The following is a 19,737-nucleotide window of genomic DNA, read 5'->3' on the forward strand; positions in this document are numbered from 1 at the left end:
TGTTTTTTATTTTTTTATTTTTTGGTAAAGGGGAAAGGGAGTGGGTATCACAATTAAAAGATCAAAGATGAGGAAGCAAGACTGGACAGGCAGAACCTTAGATGATGGTAAAATGTGACAAATTCTAGGTCAACCCAACCATGAGGAGACTGTTATCAGAATCTTATGGACAGTCTTTTTTACCTATACCATGCCCAGTCATTAGCAGGGGGTTATCCAGGAAGAGCTTGGTCTGATCTTAAATGCTAAAGGTAACAGAGATTTTAGAGACTGTCAGCGAAATACACTCCTTGCCATGGAACAGAAAGTCTTTTCCTGAAGGAGATATGATTAGGACATCTTCATGCATTATGTATGTATTATTCTTTTGAAAGCTATTGTTCAGTACTTTTCTTTCTTCCATTTTTTAAAAAAATTTGCATTTCAATAACTACATTGAAAAGCATATCCCTTAGTACTAAGACATAATGGTAACTGGTTATGTTACCTCTCCTAACTCAAAATTAACACTGATGCATTCACAATATTGAAGTATTTCAGCCTTTTGGGAAAATTGAAAAGTTTTCCATGTAATCCATGTTGATAGTTTACAAAAGTTAAGAATAAGATACCTGTTGGTGTTTTGGTCTATTTTTTCAGTGCTTCTTTATCACATAATATGATGTCATAATTGGTTAGAGCTATTCTGATTAGGCTCAGGCTACCCATGGCACTGAGCAAGTGGTTACAACACTTTGACACTGCATATCTCCTTACCTTCACTGACAGATGTGCAGAATCCTGAACACTGTTGATAGTTGCATTTGAGAATAATTTACTTTTGTGAAAGTCTTCTATATTTTATTTTATGGGTTTGAAAATCTCTCCTGAAAAGGTTTCTAATTCTCTGACTGACAATGGAGTCTTCAGTAAGAAAGGTTACAGATTTTATGTCAGTCTTTCTGATTTGTACACTGGTGCAAAAGAGATGAATGTTAGGGGTCTGGGCTTCACTGCTGCTTATTGAAATTCATGTGGCTTTTCTTTTGGTGATTCAAGGGACCAATATATTATTTATCATGAGATATTTCATGCACCTTAGAATAATATTTTAAAGCAGATTCATTCAGCATTAGATTATTCCTTTTTTTCTTTTCTTTCTTTTTTTTTCTAATTGTTAAGGCCTTGCTATGTAGCTCAGGCTCTTATTTAACTGCTAGACTCATCCTCTTGCCTCAGTCTCCTAGTAGCTGGGACTACAGGCCCATGTCACCTCTCCAGCTTCTACCCAACTATTTTTTAATCTTGCTTTACCAGTGTAGTATAATGCATTTGTTAATGAAAGTATATATGACATCTGAACAAAGCATGAAACTCCTTCATTAAATAATAATATGAGAACAGTCTTGATAGTATATTATTATAGCAGTTTAAACATTTACTTCAATTATATTACTTTGTTTGTTACCCAAAACAATTTTATGAAAGAATCAAGGCAAGCATTAGATGCATTTTGTATAAGAAAGTTATGTTCATGTAAAGTTCAGTTAAAAAGATCAGTCAATCTGAATGGAATACAGATCTGAGTCAAAAGTCATTGCTCTTTCTCCTGGGGCAACTGCTTCTCTGATTAAAAGAAATCTCATCAGGTTTTATGTAAAGTACTTCTCTTTGATTTAAAATAATTTTCCTCTTATCTCCTGCTACCTTACTGTTGCCCCACAGCAGTTCACCTCATCCCACAATTTGTATAAAAGCCTTCAAAAGTTTGTAGTTTTTCTTTATTAAGATCATCTTTCATTATTTTGTATCTCTATTCAGTTCTGTAAGTATTTGAGCTGTAAATACTAACACTGTACTGTTGACTGTACAGGGGAAGTGAGGGACTCTGTGGAGTTCATCATGCAAGTGTGCAACCCTGGTTTTATAACTACAGTTCTTTCCTCTATAAATTGGGAAACATAATACCTATCTCATGGGGTCACTGTGAGAACTACATAATAAATTTTGCTGAGGAAATATTAAATTAAGTTTTAAGAATGCAGATCTTATTTCCACTTGATATATTTTATCATCTCTGAAGTTTACACAATGTAAAATTAACCTCACAGTTCTTGACCTTCGAGTATTTAGATATTTTTTTATTAATCAGGTTGTTTTAGTGATTCATAAAACAAAATTGTACATATTTGTAGAGAACCATGTGTGTTTTGATATGTTTCCATTGTATAATGCTTAAATCACACTACATGTCTATCTGTTCTATTATTTGTGATTTCTTTCTAAAGAAAGCATTCAAAATCTTTTCTTCCAATGTTTTTGAAATATATCTTCCATTTTTATCTATGGTCACCCTATCATGCTGGAGAACTTACTGCTCCTAACTATAACTTTGTATACACTGTTTATCCTCTCCCCATTCTGCCCTCTTACCCTCCTCCTCTTCCCTAGCTTCTGGTAATAAATATCCTACTTAAAAAAAATCTGTGAAGTAAACTATTTTAGGTAAGCTTTTTTAAAGAGTGAGATAATTTATTACCTGTCTTTCTGGGCCTAACTTCTTTCATTAAACATAATTTCCAGAGCCATCCATGTTGTAACAAATGGCAGGATTTTATTCTGTTTCTGCACCTGAGTTTTGTTCTATTTTGTATACTTATGAATCAATAAAAGAATGTTCAGGTTGTTTCCTTTTCTTATTTACTGTGAATAGTGCTACAATAAACATGGAAATGCAAATATCTCTCCCAAATACTGATTTTATTTCCTTTGAATATTTACCCAGTGGGGAATGCTGAATCACATGGCAGTTTTATTATAAATTTTTTGAAGGGCCTCCATACTGTTTTCTATAATGGCATACCAATTTACATTACTACCAACACTGCACATGGGTTCACTTTTATCCACATTGTTTCCAGCATTTATCTTTTTGATAGTAGCCATTTGCACTAAAGTTAATTATACTTGCTTAATTTTGCTTTTGACTTGTAATGATCAGTGACATGGAGCATTTTTTGGCCATTTGTATGTCTTCTTTGGTGAAATGTCTATTTAGGTCTAATGCCCAATATAAAATCAAGTATGTAGTTTTTTCTTTTTTTTCTTTTTTGCTATTGAGATTTTGAGGTTTCTTTTATTCTAGTTATTAATCTCTTTGCAAATGTATCATTTGTACATATTTTCTCCCATACTTTGTGATGTTTCTTCACTTTGGTGATTGTTTTCTTAAATGTGCAGAAGATACTTTTCTTTGATTTAATCCCATTTGTCTATTCTTGATTCTGTTTTTTGTACTTTTGAATTTTTCTTCAAGACTCCTTGCCTATTCCAGTGTCTGAAGTGTTTCCCCTATGTTTTATTCTAGTAATTTTATAGTTTAATCATTTAAAGTTGATTTTTTTAAACTGATGGGTAACAGGGACCTAATTTAATTTTTTTCTCTGTGTGAAAACCCAATTATTAAATGCCATTTAATGAAGAAATTGTCATTTTCCCTAGAGCTTTCTTATCATCTTAGTAAAAAAATCAGTTGACTGCGGATATGTGGGTTTATTTGTAGGATCTCTATTTTGTTTCACTAGTCTGTATTTTTTTATGTCAATACCCAGTGTAACAATATTTTCAAAAATTTTTGGATTGTTGATTGACTTTTATTTTCATTTTTTTATATGCAGTCCTGAGAATAAAACCCAATGCTTCTCACATGCTAGACAAGTGCTGTGCCACTGAGCCACAAACCCAACCCATAACAACTTTTTTGACCTATGCTTAGCTATAACCCTGCTTCCAAGTAAGATTTCTAAACCACAAAACTACTGTGCTAACTGACATTTTTAAAGAGTCACTTATGAAGCTTAATGTAACACTTGTCCATTCCATTAACTTTAGAAGGTAATAGTAGATTATTCTATATATCTTGTTACTTTCATTTTTAGATATTATTGAGTGCTGTATTAAGTTTCTTAAGATAGAGATTTGTTAAATCATGAATAAATATAAAGATGTATTAGGCACCTCTTCTGTTTTCTTATTCCATGATTGTTTTTTTTCTTTCAGCACATGTAATCTTTGTACTTTTATGAGATTTAAATCTGTAATTTTTTGCTTCACTTTTCTTGGTGTGATTAAATTCTAAAACATTGAACTGATGGCTTCAGAGTGATTTTGTAAGTTTATTAAATTCTTTATAAAATCTTATTGGTAGTTTTTAATAATTTGTTATTATGACAGTTATTTATAGTTTCAAAGATTAGTGAGCATGGTATGGATGGCTTAATGTAATTATGGAACTGGGATGCATTAAGGCATTAGGAACCTTTAGTTAATAGGCAAATAAAAGTGCCAGGTAAAGCTTATCGGCTAAATTCTCCCCAGGGTTTACAGGAAGGGATATGACTTAATTTTTTTTTCTTGTTATTTCATAGAGTGTTGGTAGAAGCTTCAGAGCAGTGATAATTTTGGGGGAATAGATTGTTTTTTTTTTAACCTCTTCTAGTTGTATGGTGCAAGCTAAGGGAAATTAGTTGGATGAACTATATAAAATTGTTGAAATTTTACCCTTTTTGACATATCAAAAACTTTATATGATTCTACTGAATGTTTATTTCCTAAACAAATAAAGGAAACTCATCAAGAGATGTCTTTAGTTAGTAGTTGAGAATGAATGTTAGTACTTCTATTTCCCTAATAACTTGTCAAATAATTGAAAAGGAGGACAAATCTATTCAATTGAAATCTATTTATCTCAGAATATAACTTATAGCTCTCAAATCTTTCCATAGAAGATGACCTTAGAATTTTACATGCTATGCGTGTGTATGTTAACCTTTTCTGAATTGATGAGGAATTTTCCTGCAGAGAACCATTGAAGCCCAGAAATCTTGTGGTTCCTGATCCCAAAGTTTGTTAATTTGACATATCATTGACATTAGTACTATAGGTTGACTTCTTTTTCATTTTTTTAGTTTTCCATCAGTTTTGGCATACTGTATGTGGCAGAGAAGCAGGGAATTGTGCTTACAAAAGGGGCTTTGTGTTAGTTTTTTATTATTTTTATAACTAACTATCATAGATTTAGTAGTTTTAAAAAGTCCATAAATTTATCTTCCCATTTTGTAGCTTTAAAGTCCAATATGGTTCTCATGGGATCACAGTCAGGGCATCAGAATAGTTGTGTTCCTGTCTTAAGGCTGGAGAGCCTGCTTCCTTGTCTTTTCCTTTTTTAGAGGACACCATGTCCCTCAACTCTGGTCCCCATTTTCCATCTTTAAAGAAGCCAGTAATGGTGATGTGGGGAAAGTCATCATGTTAAGTTTCCCTTACCCAGTTTCAGTGATGACAACTTTGTCCCTGTGACCTAGCTTTGGAAACATGTTTTTAGTACCCAGGTGATTTAATTGACCCACATGGATAATGCAGGTTGTCCATTTTATCACAGACTGCTTAACATTAGTTACACTTGCAAAGTTCCTCTTCCATGTAAGATAAAATATTCATTAGTTCCTGGAATTTGGATAAGAGTGTGTTTAGCAAAAGAATTAGAGGCTAAGGCAAGCTATGCTACAAAATTGCAATGCTTCACAGGTACTTAGTCCTGTTATTTTCACCTCATTAATATTGTGTCATTTTCTTTTCACCGTGGATTCCTTTTGCAGAAATGCCATGTTAGAGTCCTGGGGCACTGGAACTCAACTTTTTAAATCACTTTTTCTGTTCGCTAAATGTACACAAGTATGAATAATTTTAAATCTCATTAACATGTTTTTGTTGTCAGATCAAATTTGTTTTTCTCTATTTGTAGAGAACATCCTTGGGTAATGTCCTTATAAGTGCCAGGAAGAGTCCCCTCACTTTTTATTCATATATTTATTTAATGTGCAACAGGTATCATAGTTAGCTGTATATTTTCCAGTTTATAATATGTGCTACTGTTTTTATTGCAGGGAGATTATTCTGTCTTGTGGTTGTGTATTTTACATTCTTTTTAACTTAGAAATATCCTCTTCAAAACCTAGGGTAAAGAAACATTGGCATTTATAACAATTTTTGTCTCTAGGCCATGGTACTTTTTATTTTAAGGATGAATAAGAAACCAGGGCTAATTTGAAAAAAGTAACATTTATATGTTATTGATTTTGGGTTAATAAGAGTTTTTACATTGCCTATTAATGAACTAGATTTTAGTAGTTTAAAGTTTAATACTTAAAAATATGTAGTTACTCTTGTCCTATAATATTTCACAACATACTTTTATCTGAATAATATTTATTTTATGATGGGAACATTGGGAACAGGGGAACCCTTTTCCTGTTCCAAATGTTACCCAGACTTAATAAGCATCTACAAATGGATAAGAATATGTAATTTTATTAGCACCTAAAAATATTATTTATTTGCATATCTCAAAGGATAATTTAAAATACAACATATAAGTTTATTTTAATTGGAAAAAAATTTTATCACTGTGGGAAAAATCACAGTTATGAAAAATCTTATACAACCACATTTCACACAAAATAAGCAATTTTTGTTGGCTCTTGCTCATTTGCCAGTCTATTCTTCTATCATATTGCATTCGACTCATTCTTCCTTAAACAGGCCTCTTTTTTCTTTAATATTTTCTTTTTTCAATTAGAAAACTAATTATTTTTCACAATTTCATTGGTCATAGTGGACAGTTTGGCTCTCTGCTCCTGTAACATGAGATTCAACACAGGAGAAATGAAATAGTCAATGATATAATTTTTTTCTTTTTCTTTTTCTTTTTCTTTTTTTTTTTTTTTGGTGCTGAGAATTGAACTCAGGGACAGTTGGTCTCTGAGTCACATTCCCAGTCCTATTTTGTATTTTATTTAGAGACAGGGTCTCACTGAGTTGCTTACCACCTCACTTTTGCTTAGGCTAGATTTGAACTCTCAATTCTCCTGGTTTGTGTTTTCTTTTAAATGAGAGGCATTACTCTTTAGAACTTTCTATTTCAAAAATATTCTATTTTAAATTTCTGCTCTTTCTGAATAATTATTTTTACTTCCCTGAGTTTTAAAAATTCATCTTGAATCTAATGTATCTGTAGAAAATAAATAAATAACATTTTAAAATGAAAATTCTTCATATTTTGATTTCAAACTTTAATATTTTTAGTACCAAAACCATTAAAACTGCAATTTGTTGTCACTTCAGCCTTGAAACAATATTTGTATAATAGAATCTACCATAGGTTTATGTATATGTATGTATACATACATACATACAGGTTTATGAACATGTAAAGCATGTTTGTATGTATGAAAGAGAATGGTATATATGCCAGGTTGTCCTAAGTTGAGTGGGCACTGATTTTTTTTTTTCATATTTTTTCACATCTTTTTTAATCAGTAAGATAATTGAGTGCAGAAAAGGCAGATAACCACTTGACTTGATCATCCTCTGCCACTTGTGAATCTCTCAATTATAATTTTAAAGAAACTTGTTTACATTTATACATATATTTTTGTTTGTTTGTTTGTTTGTTTGGTACCAGGTGTTAACCCAGGGGCACTTAACCACAAGCCACATCTCCAGCCCTTTTTTATTTTTTTACTTTTTTGGGACATAATTTTGCTAAGTTACTTAGGGTCAAGCTAAGTTTCTGAGGCTGGCCTCAAACTTGTAATCCTCCTGCCTGAGCCTCCTGAGCTGCTGGACTTATAGGTGTGTACCACTGCGCCTGGCTTGTGAATGTGTTCTTGATGCAGACATTTAACTTGCAATCCCAATACACTACAATATCTCATTATTCTTGGTTGTAATCAGGATTTTTTTTTTTTGGTGGGGGTACTGAGGATTGTACTCAGGGGCTTTTGACCACTGAGCCACATCTCCAGGGTCTCACTGAGTTGCTTAGCACCTTGCTTTTGCTGAGGATGGCTTTGAACTAAAGATCCTCCTGTCTCAGTCTCCCAAGCTGCTGAGATTACAAGTGTGTACTACCTCATCTGGCTGTAATAGGGTTTTAGGAAGGCCAGAGCATCTGTTGGAAGCAAATGATTGGAGAGAAAGGAGCTGACTCAATGATAAAGAAGAAATAAGTGTCTGCCAAGCCTTAAGACTTGCTTAGTCTTTGCAATGTATCATTTATGCCTTTGCCCATTTCAGTGCAAACAGGCTGAGACTCAAAGAAGTTAAAAATCTGACTTTCAAGGTCACATCATTAGAAAGGAGTTCAAAGTCAAGAATTTATATCTGTTTGATTTTTACAAGTTAGGTAAATTTCCCTTCTGCTCTGTTGGGCACTGGAGCAAAAGAGGAAGGAAAAGGCATGAGAGTAAATTGGAGGGAGAACCCTGGTGGCCATTATGTATTGTTAGGGAAATGACCCTGGTATCAGGTGTCCTGATTAACTGTGCAGAGAAGTTACATCTATTTTGTCTTATTTTGCACCTTTGCACATTTGAAAGCTGTGGTAGCTGTTTCATTTATTACTTACTTTCTTCAAAACATTCTAAAAAAGTCATTTCCAAATTCTTTGCCATTCTTATAATATTCCTTCTCATTTTAAGACTGTAAGAACCCAAGAATCATGCCAGACATGGGAATTGACATAAGAGGGTTTATTAAACAAACAGAGTGTCTCCCTGCAGAGTAAGAGAGAAAATGAGAGGAAGAGAAAGGGTGTGTGCAAGAGTGTGAAAAGCGAGGAGGAGAGAGAAAGAAAGTGAGTAAAAGAGAGAAAGTATGAGAAAAGATGGCGGGGAAGCTATCCTTAAGCAGTTGAATTCTGACTGGCTAACAGGGGATTAATAATGGAGAAGTATACTTGCAAGCTGACTGATGAACCAATAGCTAGCTAGGATTTTCACAGACTGACAAGTAGCTGGGAGGTGGGGAGATGGCTGCAGCTGAAAGGGTGGGGGTAGCAAAAAGAAGTTTAGAGGTGGGGAAATAAATGCAACATAAGCAGTGCTGAGAACAGGGTGATATCTGTGCAGCTAACTGTCTTAATCACCAGGATACAGGCAGTTTTGACTGTACCCTCAAGAGCCAATACAGGACAAAAAGAAGTGCTGGGCCTCTGTGCTTATCAAGTTTGTTAAGAGATATTTGTCTGAGGAATGTGCAGCTGCCCAGGAACCTTATCTATCAAGGACAGGGAGGCCTAGCCCTGACTCATCTCCTGCATAGTTCACCCCTTCCCTCCTCCCTTCTTCCTCTAGGGCCATTCAGTTGTTCCTTCTTTGGGTATTGAGTTTTTAAAATTGAGGTGAAATTTGTATCAAACATTAGACATTTTAATGTGAACAATTCTGTACATTCACAGTGTTGCACAATCATGATCTCTAACTGCAAAACATTTTTCTCAGCCCAAAATTAAACCCTGTATACTCTGAGCAGTTCCCTACTGTACCTACTCCCAGCCCCTGGCAATCACCAATCTGTTTTGTTTCTGTGAATTTGCCTCTTCTGAATATTTTGTTTAAATGGAAACACATGTGTATTTTTATGTCTGATTTCTTTTGTTTCGTATAATATTTTTGAGAACGTAATATGGTGTGGTCAGGACTGTTCCTTTCAATGTCCAAATAATATTACATTGGGCTAGGAATATAGTTCAGTTCGTAGAGATCTTGCTTCCTAAGCACGAGGCCCTAGGTTCAATCACCAGCACCACACACACAAAAAAAAATTGCATTGTTTGGATATACTGTGATCTGCTTATCTAGTCATGCATTCATAGATACTTGGCCTGTCTCTACTCTTTGGCTTTTGTGTATGCTACTTCTGAAAGCATGTGTTCACATGCATTTGAGTACCTGATTTCATTTCCTTTGGGTATGCACTTAGTAGTAGAATTGTGTCATATGATAATTTTATGTTTCCTTTTTGGAAAATTGCCAAACTGTTTTCCACAATGGATGAGTCTTTTACATTCCCATCGGTGATGTGTAAAGATTTTAATTTCTCTGCATCCTTACCAACACTTGTTATTTTCTATTGTTTTTGATAGGTGTTGATTTAAACTTAGTTTAAAAAAACTTTAAGTTTGGGACTGGGGAGATAGCTCAGTTGGCAAAGTGCTTGCCTTGCAAGCACAAGGCCATGGGTTCAATTCCCAGCACCACCAAAAAAAAAAAAAAAAAAAATAACTTCAAGATTTTATTGATATTTCCTTTTATAAAGTTTTGCATATAACAAAGAAAATAAAATATACAAAGACCTTATAGAAGCAAATAAAATATTGAATTGAGTAGGAAAATCTACTAAATGGTAGTATCGGATTTCCAAGTTTGATTGAAAGGCTTGCAGTTTTACATGAAACATAGGTGTGTATTGCATTAATTTGTATTGTAGAGTATTATGTGTGTTAATTGTGAAATACCTATAAGGTATGTTTTTAATTATAATTGAGATAACTACTGAAACTACCATGATTTGTTCATTCTAAAATAATTGTTACCAAAATTTAGAAAATGATCAAAAGAAAAATTACCCCCCTAAACACTACCCTACTAAGTTTATGGTAGAATTTGGATATATTTTCTTTTTTCCTTTCAAAATTTATGTTTTATTAACAATGTTTATGACAATACATATACAAACTACAGTCCATACAACATATTTCATGATATTAAATTTGTTTTGTAATGTCCATCTTCACTAACCATATAGTACTACATTTAATGATTTTATTCCAACTCTTAGGTATGATAAAACCTGTTGGTTTAGGTTGGAGCAATCAGAACAGACTTCCTGAAGGAAGCCTATTCACTTTCTGTCCCCATACACACTTCATTTCTTAAGTGTCATGATTGCTTTTGTGAAGCGACTTCTGGTGACTTCAGATCAGCATTGATATTGTAGTTCCATCCCACAGTGCTCTTTGTCATTTACAGCACTGGTTTGTGATTCTAATCAAGTTCTTTTTTGTGTGAGTGTTTACTATTGCCTTTCTCTCCTGCCAGGTTGTAAGCTCACCATGGACTGGAGTTATGTTTGTCTTTGTGCGTGATTAACTTCCATCAGGGATGTGTGTGCTGCTCATTAGTTCTTAATGAGCATGTTAGATTACTAGTGAGGTGACAAACAGGCAAAGAAAAACCAGTTTGAACATTCAGGTGCTCCTGAGTCTTTGGGAAAATTTGTGGGTTTGGAAGCTAAAAAATGGTGAGAGTTTTCTTCATTTTGCAGGGGGATGGAGAGAAAAATGGGGCAGTGTCACTGGAAGATGAATCTAAAGAGCTCTGTTTATATTAAGAAGTTCTTTATTTGCAAAATTTAAATATTTACATTTCCTTCTGTCACTTTTGTATAAATTGAATGCATTTAGTGTTTCAAATAACATTCTGTCACAAATTTTGGAACATTTTTAATAAGTATACAAAATATGAACTATATTTTAGTATGATACTCTATTATTGGTTACCTCCTTGTTGAAGAAAGTGAATACTAATAAAAAGACTCATTCAATCACCTAGAGGATTGGTTATGAAGACCTGAGTCTAGGTTAGTTCCAAGGGAGTACAGTAAATACAGGAGATATTTGTATAATCAAGTAGGTGTAGGTAAACATTAGCTGATAGATTTTGGAAAGAAAATAGCTTTGAGTAACAGGTTTCTAGAGAGAATTGTTTTAATGTCTATAGATTTGGGGTGAAAATAAATGGATTTTATTTTTCTCCTATTGACTTGAGGTTATATCATAGGTTGTCAGAGTTCTTTTAACATATGCAAAGCCAAATAGTAAATATTTCATCTCTGTGTGCCATATGGTCTGTTTCATCTATGCACCCATGCTGTTATGTGAAAGAAACCACAGATTCTATGTAAACCAATGGCTGTGATGATGTTCCTGTAATAGCCTATATACAAAATCGGGTGGCACATGCCACTTGACCCACTGTGCTTTTGTTTTCCAACCCCTTGGTTATATTGCTGAACTTTTATTTCAGAGTATATTAAGTCATATTGGATTCTATTGTGTATTATGTAGTTTCCTTCAATGATGATCACTGATGAAAAGTAGAACTATAAGCCAGGCATGGTGGCACATGCCTGTAATCCCTGTGGCTTGTGAGGCTTAGACAGGAGGATTTAGAGTTCAAAGTCAGCCTCAGCAAAAGTGAGGTGCTAAGTAACTCAGTGAGAACCCATTCTCTAAATAAAATACAAAATAGGGCTGTGGATGTGGCACAGTGGTCGAGTATTCCTGAGTTTTTTCCCCAGTACCAAAAACAAAGAAAAGGTAGAATTATAGAAAAATACTGTTGTATTGAAGTTTTATTATCCAGCTTTTAGAATTTTTGACTAAGCAGTATTAAACAAAATTTATAGGAGGCCATTATTTTAAAATGAGCTTCTGCACTGGGTCCCAACAAACAAGAGGAGAATGGAGCAACTCATTTTGGGTACTACATAATGAAACTGGACTTTGAAATGGTTCAGTTTAAGTAACAAAAATACAAAAACCAGGAGATTCCCAGAAGGCAATCAGAAGGGACTCCGTTAACCTAACCTGGCATAATAAGAAATTAATTTACTTATAAAAATGCATAACTTTAAAATAGTCCATTTTTTGATCCTTATGTTTGCCTTCTTTGCCTCTTTTCTACCTATAAAATTATCATCCTCTGCTTAGATCATTGGATCATCTTTTCTGAATTCTTTTGAAGAGATGCTACTTGATTAATGAATTATTTTAAAAGACAAACACATATTTAAATTTGTTAAAATTCTGCTTCTTTTAAAAAAAATCAGTGTAATAAACAGAACAGAGAAAGTGTATAGTAAAACCTATAATAAGAATTTAAATTAAAATATCTAAGTTGAACAGTGGGAAGAGTAAAGGTAGGAGTCTGTAAAAGGGCAATTTGGTAGAAGTTCAGAGACTAGAGATTTTATGAGCATTAAGAGTAGGTTTGTTGAACAATAGTGGGAAAACATGGAATTGTAAGTTTCATATCTTGTTTCAAAGACCTTTTAGGATTAGGTATTAATTCTACAAAGCACTGTACAGCACAACTTTTGGAAAGAAATAATGAAAATGTAAATAATGTAGAAATTATCAATGAAGCCAGGGGAAAAGCATCAATTCTAGAATCAGACTACCAGGTTTGAATCTTATCTCTGACTTTTTTGACTTGCAGTCTATCTTCTGTCTCTTTCAGATTAGCTTTAATTTTCTCATCTGAAAAAGATTATTAATAGCTGTTTATAGGATTTATAGGATTATTGGGAGACATTGTAGTGTATCTGATTCATAGTACTCCATGAATGACAACCATTACATTAATATTATTTTATTTATATTGAAATATGGCAGATGAGTAAATCAGCTTTCATAGTTGCTTTGAAGTGATTTAAACTGGATATTATATGCTGATTCTTAGCTTTTTCAGCACAAGACCTCTGAGGAAAGGTTTTCCTTACACCACAGAACCTACTCCATTGATCTTAATGTAAATGACTTCATGTTGGGATATGCAGCACTGAAGCATGGCTCTGGAAATCAAGAGTGCACCTCAATATCAAAAATTTAGTCAAAACTGTCCTGCTCAAAAGCAAAAGTGAAGACCCAACATGGTCAAAACCTGATTACCAAAACAGAATACGGAACTGGGGAGATAGCTCAGTCGGTAGAGTGCTTGCCTTGCAAGCACAAGGCCCTGGGTTTGATCCCCAGCACAGCAAAGAAAAAAAAAAAAAAAAACAACAATATGTTGGAGAACATCCAAAAATGTGCTAGACCTTAGTGAGCAGGAAGAATGTATTCTCAAGGTTTGTCAAATATTAACATGCTTTTGATTTCTTGGACTTGCTTATCTCCATGACCAACACACCACAGGCCTAATGTCTCTGCTTTCCTTCTTTCAGTGTAACTTCTTTCAAATAGGGTTTCTTGTGTCATTCCTGACCCTACAAAGCACAATCCACTCATTCCCAGAACCAAGGTGCACGTGAGAACACCATATGCTTCACCCAATTGTACACTGCATCTCTTCAGAATCTCTATCAAAATTAACAACATCTATGAAAGGGTTTCATTCCTGTTGACACTGGAACTCCAATGACACTGGAGACTAGGTTGCAAAATCCCCCTGTTCCTCCTGAATGCTATCAGCAGGAGCTAACACGTGTTTATCCCTAAATGCTACAATTTGACTTCAAGTCATTTGCAACCCAATGCAAAGGAAAACTGACTGAGAAAAGCCAGGGCCAAGGGTGGCTGTCTTTTGTCATCATCTTTTGCTTTTCCACATGACATAGAGGTTCACGTGGAAAGTGCTGAGGTGTGCAAGTCCACTTCAATTTCACAGAGTCTGGAGTGTGCCCAAGAAGACTGGTCATTGCCAAAGATGAGTGCAATTGTCATTTTGAAGTTCCTGCCATTGCGACCTGGTGAGCATTGTCTTCTTCAAGAGTTTGCTGAGGAGACACCCCCATAAGCATACTCATGAGAATGATCTGACCTATCAGTTCATGAGAGTTGACTCATCTCAAGGAAAACCTCCTCTTAAGAAAGGCAGGTGACCAGGGAAGCACTGCAAACTTTCACTGCAGCTCCGTGCTGAAAGTCTGATTGAAAAAGGATTGTGTTTCCAACTGGTATTTTTTCAACTGTTTGGATTCAGTTGATAAGAAGAGGAGAAAATTTTGAGATGAGGGAGGGTTGGCATATTCAAAAGAGGAGTTATTTTTTTTTCTCCTCATCTGAGGCACTGGGGATTTGAACTGCAGCTCATGAGCATGCTAGGTGAGCACTCTCCAAAACAAACTGTTATTTTTTTTTCTCCTCATCTGAGGCACTGGGGATTTGAACTGCAACCCATGAACATGCTAGGCAAGCACTCTCCAAAACAAACTTTACTTTCTGCTCTGGAGGAACCACTTTTAGGTACTCTCTAGATCTTCTACTAGTTTGACTATCTCAAATTCTCTCAAGGAAACCCAGCTCCAGACAAAGTCAACAAATTTCTGAGGAATTCTTCATCTTCCTTTTCACAGCAATCCTGCAAGAAACCTTTTGTGCATGTCAAGACCCACAATCTAGTCCTGCATCATGAGGGGAAATCCCTGTCTGTTGAAGGAGGAAAAGGGTTGTAGCTGATCACTAAGCAGAAAATGATGGCAGTGAGCATGGAGGATGGGGGCAGGAAGAGAGGCAGGCCTATGTGGGTATCAGAATTGGCTAAGGTGGTTAGAATGAAGGGAGATTTCTTGGATCATTCACATCTGGATCCCTAGCACTTCCAGTCAAAATCTGCTGATACCGTCCTCACTCCTCTTTTTCCTACTGGCATTTTTCTTGGAAAATTTATAACCAGGAGATATCTGGGAAAAAGTCACAAGCCAGTGGAGGTGCTGGATCTTGCCTACCATCTCATTGCTGGGGCAGGGAGAGGAAGGTGTTTCTTCTGGGCAAAGCATTTTTTCCTAAATTAGGGAATGCCTCAACAACTCAGCAAGATGCTGTCAGTAAATCTAAACAGGAAAAGGATAGTGGTGATGCTTCACCAGGTCTGGAATTTCAGGACCGATATTTTCTGGCAGGAAAATAGAAAAAGCTTCATCCAATGTCCATCTGCTTCTAGTTACATTTTCAGCCCTTTCTCTCAAGATTAAATGGACTGAGATAAGTTGCTGAAAATCATATCTGGGATCTCTCAATCATTCAACTGCAATTTGTCCCAGTCTGAAAATGGTCTCAGTAGGTTTCCAGTGCTTCTGTGCCATGAGAGCAAAAGATGGGAGAGTGACTCTATTCAAAGAGGAATGGGTAGGTTTCTGGCATGGCGGGTGTGAAGAGCATGGAGATTCCAGGCTCCGGTAGGAGGACACTCTTTCTTTCTCTCCCAAGAGGCTTTCCCCAGGCCTTTGGTCACCTGGATGTTCAGGAGTGGCTTCCATGACCTCATGCCTGCATCATAGACAGTGCCTGATGTCACAGAGAGGTGGCATGACAGCACGATGGTGTTACAGTTTCCATCCAACTGGAGACACTTCAGGCCCTGGCCCCTTCACAGGGAGATTCAAAACAAGTGCTGGCTTCGCAGAGACAGTAAGAGGAAAGATGAAGGGAATGTCGGCCAGGGGCCTGATGTTTCAAGAAAAGTGATCCTAATCTCTTGGCCCAGTTGAAGAGGAGCTATGGTGTGTGCAGGGCAAAGCCAAGCAGGCTGTGGATTGCTCTGTGTCTAGCCAGGACAGGGGACCCTGCTAAAGCCTGACAGCTCACACTACCCTCCAGGCTTTCTGGGTAGTGCTGTGCTGGTTTGGTCACCTTGGGCATCATGACAGCCAGGTCACCTAGTTTCTGCTGCAGGCAGTGAGCACCCACGAAGTCTAGGGGATTAGGCAGGGAAGGAGGGCTGCATGAGGGCACCGTCCCCCCCAGTTGCATTGCCCTCTGAAACCGCTCCTCCAGACCTTGGCCAAGTTAGGCAACTGGCCTAGAGCCCTAACTGCTACATGGCATGATGGTTGCTGACTGCTCAGGGCCAGGGAGTGTGCAGTGCAGCTTCCTAGCTTAGGTGCTCCTTGAGTTGGGAAACTTCACACCCAATCTTGTTGGTTGCCCCTCCTTTCTGAGACTGGCCTTAGGTTTTCAGGCCTGTGTGGATTGGCTGCTGCTTGGTAGTATTTGAGCCCTGTGTTGCCCATCTGGTGCCTCTTTCCCTGCAGCATGAGTCTGACTGTGACTGTCAATGGAGTTGGATGTCGGTTGGTTTCTGGGGTTCCATGTGTGGAGGGGTGGTCCAGCATGTGGGGTGGGGCCAAGGGGATCTTTCATCAGGAGCCTTAAAAAAGCAGATGGGTGGGAGTCTCCAGGGGCTTGGGAGTTGGGCCTAAGGCCTGAAGAGAAAAGCATTACCTTGTGTGGATGTGGTGCTTATGCCTGGTCTTGCTTCCAAGCACAAAGCATCCCAAAAGTTAGGAGCACATGGCAGGGTCTGTTGCAGTCAGGAAGCCAAACAATATACCCGTCTCCACCCAGTTCCTCTTTTCTGCACATTCCCTTAGAAAAAGCTGTTTTCTTTTCTTGGTTAAGGTTTCCATCCAATCTGCACCCAGACCTGTCCTTCACAACAGCTGACTGTGGGGTACTGGAGGAAACCTGGGTCCTGAGAGACCTCTGTTCCCTGCCATGGAGCCTTTGGTGCTCCCTTCAGTCAAGTGACTGGGGGACAAGGATTAAATGAGAGTGTGCCCTGTCCCTGCTAGGGACAACCTCACCAAACCAGACCCATGGCCAAGGAGCATGAACAGACAGAATTTCCTGCCTCCAGAAGGGCACATTCAGGCCTCAGTTTCAGGAGAGAATTCCCCAGAAGAAAATTAGGCAGTGAATAAGTTCTTATGTCTCAAAATCCATCACCAGCAAGCTCCCCCAGCTCCCAGTTGTAGAGATCCTCTCTTGGTGTGTTTCTCTGCAGCAAGAGAGTTTGATCCAGGAAACATTTTTATCGTGCTACTGGGATTGGTGCTGGCAGCAGCTGTGCCTCTGCTGTGAATAGGGTGTATGCATGTGAAGTCAGGTGGACCCTTGCTGCCCATCTGGCAGCCTGGGGCCTCTGGTGAACCAGAAACCACACCAGGAGTGAGAGGAAATGTTCAGCCCTTGGAGGAGAAGGGGTGAGGAGAAAGGAGATGGCTAAGCAAGGTAACCTGTGGATAAGTGTAGGGGAAGCAGGAGAAGCTCAGATGCCAGGTGGATGGTTACAAAAAGCACCCAGGTCAGTGCTTTGCACCAATAACCATTAGGGTGTTTAGAAGGAATTTCTTGAGGGTGTGTGATGTAGGTCTCCTCTCTCAGGTTTTCTGTTACTGTCCTATGCAGGTGTTGCTGCCCTCAGGGTCACATACCACACAGACTTGGTCTGAAGATTGATAGATGGGAAGACCAAGCTCTGTGATGGACAGGATGCAGAGATGCCTGGCACAACTGAAGGAACAGGAGGGCTGCTTATAGCCTCCAGCAGTGATGGTGACCCTGGCAGGCATGCTGTGCCAAGACATGCAGGATGACCTTGCCAAGGCACAGCCACTGGGTTGCTGCCATTGTGTAGAGCCAGCTCCACCTGCACCTTTTGGACAATGTGAATGTGGTCCTCCTGTGTGCCTATGTCCTGGTCTAGCAGGAGAAACTTCAGGCAGCCTGCTGGCTTCTAGAAGTAAGCCTGGGTGGTGGGACAGGGAGCAGAGGGAGGTGGAGGCTGCTTCCACTATACCCAACAGGACATGAGCTCAGTCAGGGTGACCTACCCTCACTGGATCCACTTTTACTGGCTTGGAAACAGGAAGTAAGCTACCTAATCATCAAGTCCATGTTCAGTGGTCATCCTGTGTTGCACTGTGCTAAATAATAAAAAAAAAAAATCAATGGATATGACATGTCCACCTTTGGAGATCTATGTCCTTGTCTTGTAAATTCAGGATCTCAATCCACAGTAAGTCTTGATAGAAATAAGGAGGTGTCACACAAAATGATACCATACCTAAAAGTGAGTGGGCAAAGTAAACCTTTACTTCTGGTAGAAGGCTATGTTACCAGAACCTGCCTAGCAAGTGCCTGGGTGGACGCTCCACCTGCTTTTATCTCTAACCTAATACAGTGCTGCCCTTCATTCTGACTTGAGGAGTTTGGAGTTATAGTCTACTCAATTGACTAATTTTGGAATTAGGGCAGGGAAAAAGAAAGAGTTACAATTGGATCCAACTAAGACTGAATACAAGATTCTGAAAATGAATTACCAGACCTTCTATTTCTCACAATCTGAAAACCAGAAATGTCTCTCAAGTTATCTGGTGGTACCTTGGATCTCAGCATGTTTGGCATCACAACCTGACCTTATTGATAGAGAGCCACTTGTAATCTTTATTTGCCCATCTACTCTGAGGATTGTGCTTCATACTTCTCCCTAAAAAGTGGTGCATTTGATTAAAGTATGTCTTAAAGTATGGGTGATGTTGGGCAGGTTCCAAATAGTGATATGTCTGGCCCAAAGGGAATATTTTTGGTACAAGGGTTTGAACTCAGGGACAATCAACCACTGAGACACAAACCAAACCTTTTTTATTCACTCATTTTTATTTTTAATTTTTGAGACAGGGACTCACTAAGTTGCTTAGGGCCTTGTTAATTCCACCCATCAGCCAGAGGGATTTGTAAATAGCAGGTATACATCTGGCAGAACCCCCAGGGACTGTCTATGTGCCTCAACAATTTTCAGTCCTGTGTCTGGGCCCCCAGTTCCCTTAAAGGTTAAGTGACCTATTTCTCATCCTAGAACTCCTAGGACATTTCTGTCTAGGGCCTGTAGGTATTTTTCTCCCTCTGCCAGAGGCTGTGGCATGTCTTACCCCTCATTGCTTAGAAGAATCCCCAGAGAGGGTTATAACATCAGTCACAATGGCTCACAGGTATGTCTGATGATGTAACATGCAACTGAGACCTGAGGGAACATGGCCACCACACTTATCACAGGGTAGAACCTGTCCTGTGCAGGGACTTCTTACCAGAGCCAATTCCTGCATCTGGATCAGGGCAGGGAGGAGTGTTCTGAGATGGCAGGGGGCCATGGGATAACAACCTCAGAGAGCAGGTCATATGATTCCCAGTACCTTCTGCCAGTTCTGTGGACATGGTACCAGAGGCAACAGGGTGAGCTGTCAGGGTTTACTAAATGGAGGGACTGCACAGACTACTGGAAGTGCCAGCCTGGGCATCCTTTGTTTTTGGTCAGATCTGGTTCAGGATGAATGAGCTGTTATGGGGCAAGGATA

Source organism: Sciurus carolinensis, unplaced genomic scaffold, assembly GCF_902686445.1.
Source record: "Sciurus carolinensis unplaced genomic scaffold, mSciCar1.2, whole genome shotgun sequence".
Lineage (NCBI taxonomy): Eukaryota > Metazoa > Chordata > Mammalia > Rodentia > Sciuridae > Sciurus > Sciurus carolinensis.